We start from the raw sequence: 6,478 nt of genomic DNA, 5'->3' as shown, positions 1-6,478 counted from the left end.
TATAAAGGTTGCAGGAGACATTTAAATTGAATAAGAGGGGTTTTATTTATTTTTGCGTGTGCAAGAGAGGAAGAGAGAGAAGCATCAACTCATAGTTGTATCATTTTAGTTCATTGATTGCTTCTCATACGTGCCTTAATTGGGGGACTCCAGATGAGCCAGTGACCTTGGGCTCAAGCCAGTGACCATGGGATCATGTTGCTTAAGCTGGCGCCCCTGTGCTCAAGCTGGTGAACCTACTCTCAAGCCGGCAACCTCAGGGTTGAACCTGCTATCTCAGCATCCAAGTTGACATGCTATCTACTGTGCTACCACTGGTCAGGCAATAAGAGGTGTGTTTTAAGCACTAGGTTATTAAAAGTAAAGAAAATGCAGATGTAAGTGGAATAAAACCAACAGTAAATAAGATGGGAAGGAAAGGGAACAAAACCAGGAGGGGTCTGGCCGACTGGCAGAAAACAGAGGAACCAAGCGGGTGGAGCTCTCTCTGAGTTGAGGCTACAGGTGTGCTGGCAGCGAGGGCCTGCCAGGCCTGGAGGGCAGGTGCTGGGATCAGAGTGGAGGATACTGGATTTCAAACACAGAAGACAGTGCTGGGTTGTAGTTAAAACCAGGGCTTTTTAATTTGGAACTGAAAGACTTCGGTGTTAGAATCCTGACTCTGGCCCTGGCAGGTTAGCTCAGTTGGTTAGAGCAGTGGTTCCCAATCCCCGGGCCGCAGACTGGTACCAGTCCGTGGACCATTTGGTACCGATCCGCAGAGAAAGAATAAATAACTTAAATTATTTCTGTTTCATTTATATTTAAGTCTGAATGATGTTTTATTTTTAAAAAATGACTAGATTCCCTCTTACATTTGTCTGAGACTCACTCTTGGCGCTTGTCTTGGTCACGTGATACATTAATCTGTCCCACCCTAAATTCCGGTCTGTGAAAATATTTTCTGACATTAAACCGATCCGTGGGCCCCTGGCCGGTTGGCTCAGCGGTAGAGCGTCGGCCTAGCGTGCGGAGGACCCGGGTTCGATCCCCGGCCAGGGCACACAGGAGAAGCGCCCATTTGCTTCTCCACCCCTCTGCCGCGCCTTCCTCTCTGTCTCTCTCTTCCCCTCCCGCAGCCAAGGCTCCATTGGAGCAAAGATGGCCCGGGCGCTGGGGATGGCTCTGTGGCCTCTGCCTCAGGCGCTAGAGTGGCTCTGGTCGCAACATGGCGACGCCCAGGATGGGCAGAGCAGCCCCCCCTGGTGGGCAGAGTGTCGCCCCATGGTGGGCGTGCCGGGTGGATCCCGGTCGGGCGCATGCGGGAGTCTGTCTGACTGTCTCTCCCTGTTTCCAGCTTCAGAAAAAAAAAACAAAAAAAAAACAAAAAAACAAACAAACAAAAAAAACCGATCCGTGGCCCAAAAAAGGTTGGGGACCACTGGGTTAGAGCATCATCCTGAAACAAGGGTTTGATCCCTGGTCAAGGCACAAACAGGAAGCAACCAATAAATACACAACTAAGTGAAACAACAAATGCTTCCCTTCCCCCTCCCCTCTCTCTCTCTTTCTCTCTGTTTCTCTAAAAACCAATCAATCAATAAAAAATTAAGCCCTGGCTGGATAGCTCAAGGCGCGGAGGGTGCCAGTTCAATCCTGGGTCAGCGCACAGCTCAATGTTCCTGTCTTTTTCTGTCTCTCTCTTAAAAGAAAAGAAAAAAGAATCCTGAATCCTGGCTCTGCCACTTTGCTAAATGTCACCTGAACTTTTCTCCTTCTCTTACCCTCAAGTCATAAGTCATGCAACAATCATTTACCAAGGCATATATCTATTCTAGCTGCAAGGGAGGATCCCAGTCCCGCCCTTGATGAGCTCTGTCTTAGGACAGGATGTGAGCATTGGGGACATCTCAAAGTGACATGCAAGGGCTGTGGGAACTCAGCTGAGGCAGACCCTGACTTCATCTGGCTTCACAGAACCTGGCTTCCGTGAGCCTTGTGTCCTCAGGTCCTACTGCCCTCTGTCCCATTTCCTCACTGACATCTGTGGACTCCCTGGTTGCTTCCCTTCATTCCTGAATACTCTAGCACCTCCTCACAGACTTCCCACCTGAGCCCCTGCCATCCTGCTATGGTACTTAATCTCCCATTGATGGTCCATCCTCCCACTGATCCAGCCTCTCAATCTCTTTCCACCTCATCTCTGCTAACTTTCGTTTCACTCCATGCATCCACGGCCACGACTGCACCTTGGATTAGTCATGACCTGGAAGTGCAGCATGCATAGCAAACATTCACTGAGCACTTATATCAAGTGCCAGGCCCTGTGCCAAGTGGGTTACATGTGTTTACCCCTCACAAAACCTGTAAGGTGGGTATTAATATCCTCATTTTAAAGGTGACGATACACACTCAGGAAGGTGAAGTCATTTACTGGGTGAAACATTTAACAAAGTGGCAGAGCCAGGATTCTAACACTCAAGTCTTTCGGTTCCAAATTAAAAAGCCCTGGTTTTAACCACAACCCAGCACTGTCTTCTGTGTTTGAAATCCAGTATCTCCACTCTGATCCCAGCACCTGCCCTCCAGGCCTGGCAGGTCCTCGCTGCCAGCACACCTGTAGCCTCAACTCAGAGAGAGCTCCACCCGCTTGGTTCCTCTGTTTTCTGCCAGTTGGCCAGATTCCTCCAGGCTTTTTCCCCTTCCCTCCCCAGCCAGAACCTCTTACTGGACCATCTGATCTGTCTTGCTAGCTCTCTAATAGCCAGGGTCTCAGCAGGAAACAGAGGGCACTACAGTTGGCATTTTGAAGATAATTGAACGAAGGAGCTATTCGCAGAGGTGTGGGCAGGGTTGAATGAACCAACAGGGACTCATGCCACCCTTAGGTCTGCATGGGTAAGGAAAGGAAAAGATGGTATCACTGGAGCTTGGTGAGAGCCGTGGGACGTACCTGGGTGGCACCAGAGTTGTGGAGGGTACAGCTGCTGCCAGACCATGGTGCTGACACAAGACTGGCAGAAGGAGAAGAAATATCCTGAATGATGCTTACTTCTCCCACTCTCTAATAATGTCCCACTGCTGCCTCCCATGGAGGGCCTACTGAAGTCAGAGGGTAAGGCAGCCTGGATGATGCTGTTTGTGTGGGCAGAGTAGGGTGGAGGGTGGACCTGGAAGGGCCAATGGAAGATGACAAGCACTTCCTTGATTCCCTTCCGCCCTGGCCTTCTGCCTCATCTGTCACCACAGCCCTAACCTTGGTCCTGTGGAAACCACGCCACTTCTCGGTCAGCCTCCTCTCTCAGTCACTACTTCCCTGTGCGTATCTCCGAACTCCACCCTTTCAGTCCCAACAAATGAAATTAAGGCTGATCAATTTAGCTTAATTAACTTTCTTCAACTTCCTATTCAAACCTACACCGAGATTTACATCACTTCTCCAGGCTCTGTTTTAGTCCAACCTCCCTACTCATGTGTCACCCATCCCATCAGGACTCCCAGAATATTACTCCATTATCCTTCCTTTTTTTTTTTTAATCCATCCCATTTCTGTTTCAACAGTCCTCTGTCTCTTTCTTCCTTCTTATCCAAATTTCTACCACCATAAAAACTAACAAAAACCTCTACCTCCCTTTACTCTGTGTCTGCCCTTTGTTCCCCTACTCATCTCATCCAAAATTCTTGAAATAAATATGAGTTAGGGTTCTTTGGCTGCAAGCAACAGAGTCTGCCTCTTGCTAATTAATTTAAGAAAGCAATAAATTTATTAGAAGAAAATGAGGATGGCACCCACAATGGAAAGAGAGACTGAAGAACCAGGAAAGGACTGGAACCAGGGCAGTGGCAGGAATGGAGGCAGCAGGAAGGAATGGCAGTTTCCTCAGGGTCCTGGCTGCCACACGAATCAGCTCTAACCAGGTTCCAGCCTCCTGTCACGTAAGCTCATGATTCAAATTCCAGGGAGAGTTTCTGATTGGTGCAGCTTGAGTCATGTGGCTTCCCCTTGGCCTGTGGACAGCTGGGCACCCTGATGGACAGTCTCATGGAATCGTATCCGCTAGGCCATGGGTGGTTACTCAGAGAAAAATCAGGGAGATGTCATAGACAATGGGAAAATGGATGCTGGGCCGGCAGAAGCAACGGATGTCTGCAGAACAATCCTGCTCACCAGCCCCAGCCTTCATCTCCCAATGGAGTCTCAACTCACTGAAACCACTGGAACCCAGCTTGTTAATGACCTTTTCCAAATCTAAGGACATTTTCAGTCTATCTGCAGTTTTTAACTCCATTAACCAAAACCAGTATCTCTCAAAATTTTTCCTCCCTTGGCTTCTGCATAACAAAAACCCTAAAACTTAGCATCTCAGAACAACAAACATTTATTATCTCATAGTTTCTGCAGTTCAGGAATCCATGCACCCTCTCAGCTGAGGGGTGTGGTCTCCTTTTAAGACTCCAGGTGTGTGTGTGTGTGTGTGTGTATGTGTGTGTGTGTGTGTGTACACGGACATAGTTTCTCCCTAGGGTGAATAATTTGAGAGAGAGAAAGAGAGAGGAAAGAAAGGAAAAAAGAGAGACATGCTCATAAGTCTTTTTATAATTTAAACTCAGACATGACATCCCATTACTTCTGCCATATCCTATTCATTAGCAGGGAGTCACTAGGTCCAATCCGCAGTCATGGGGAGGGGATCACATAAGGGCGTGAAGTCCCAGGAGGCAGGGTCTTTGGGGGCTCTTTGAGGCTGCCTACCACACCTACCATGATGTAGCATGCAAGGATCTCCTTCCTCCCCGACAGCTCCTTCTCTGGTCCATTTAGGTACTTCTCTTCCTCTGCCCACCTTTGAAATACGGTTCTTCCCCTGGGCCCCTTCTTTGGCCCATAGCTCTTCTCATTCTACATATCCTTCCTGAGGGATGTAATCCACTCTCATGATTCTAGCTATCACCTGTATGCTCACGATGCCCAGATTTTAGCTCAGATCTGTCTCCATGATACTGCTCATGAACAAATTGTAATATTGACTATAGAGCCATGTAGACTGCTGGGTGCAGGCCCTGGGCCCTGGGCACCTCAAATTTGAGGTTTCAAAAAGACTTCATTAAATAAGTTCTGTGCTTCCTCCTCTTTTCTCTCATTTCAATGAATGGCACCTCCATCCACCTAGGCATCTGGGCAAGAAATGTGGCCACCGTCTCTCACCCTTATAATTGAACATAAAGCCTGCTGACTCAACTTACCTCAAGGTTTTCAATCTTGTCACCTCCTCTGTTCTCCTGAGACCAATGTCACAACACCAGCCTTTAGCACCTCTTCCTGACTTTTCCTGCCTCTATTCCTTTTTTCTTTTCCTTTTTTAAGTGAGAGGAGAGGAAATAATGAGACAGACTCCTGCATGCACCCCAACTGGGATCCACCCAGCAGCCCCTGTCTGGGGCTGATGCTCGGACCAACTGAGTTATCCTCAGTGCCTGGGGCCGACACTCAAACCAATGGAGCCACTGGCTGCGGGAGGGGGAGAGGGAGATAAAGGAGAGAGGGAGGGGAAGAGAAGCAGATGGTTGCTTCTTCTGTGTGCCCTGACTGGGAATTGAACCCGGGACATCCACATGCTGGGTTGACGTTCTATCCACTGAGCCAACCGGCTAGGGCTCCTGCCTCTATTCTTTTTTTTTTATTTTTTTTTATTTTATTTTATTTATTCATTTTAGAAAGGAGAGAGAGAGGGAGAGAGAGAGAGAGGAGAGAGACAGAGAGAGAAGGGGGGGAGGAGCAGGAAGCATCAACTCCCATATGTGCCTTGACCAGGCAAGCCCAGGGTTTCGAACCGGCGACCTCAGCATTTCCAGGTCGATGCTTTATCCACTGCGCCACCACAGGTCAGGCTCTTTTTTTTTTTTTAGGGATGTTTATTTATTTATTTATTTTTCAGGGACAGAGAGAGAGTCAGAGAGAGGGATAGATAGAGACAGACAGGAACGAAGAGAGATGAGAAGCATCAATCATCAGTTTTTTGTTGCGACACCTTAGCTGTTCACTGATTGCTTTCTCATATGTGCCTTGACCACGGGCCTTCAGCAGACTGAGTAACCCCTTGCTCAAGCCAGTGACCTTGGGTCCAAGCTGGTGAGCTTTTTGCTCAAGCTGGCAACCTTGGGGGTCTTGAACCTGGGTCCTCCACATCCCAACCTGACATTCTATCCACCGCGCCACCTCTTGGTCAGGCTCCTGCCTCTATTCTTGCCCCTTCAAATCTATTTTTCAAAAACGCAAAGCTGGCCCTGGCCAGTTGGCTCAGCGGCAGAGCGTCGGCCTGGTGTGCGGGGGACCCGGGTTCGATTCCCGGCCAGGGCACACAAGAGAAGAGCCCATTTGCTTCTCCACCCCCCCCTTCCTCTCTGTCTCTCTCTTCCCCTCCCACAGCCAAGGCTCCATTGGAGCAAAGATGGCCCGGGCACTGGGGATGGCTCCTTGGCCTTTGCCCCTGACGTTGGA

Source organism: Saccopteryx bilineata, chromosome 3, assembly GCF_036850765.1.
Source record: "Saccopteryx bilineata isolate mSacBil1 chromosome 3, mSacBil1_pri_phased_curated, whole genome shotgun sequence".
NCBI classification, from domain to species: Eukaryota; Metazoa; Chordata; class Mammalia; order Chiroptera; family Emballonuridae; genus Saccopteryx; species Saccopteryx bilineata.
Note: the sequence above shows the minus strand (reverse complement) of the source record.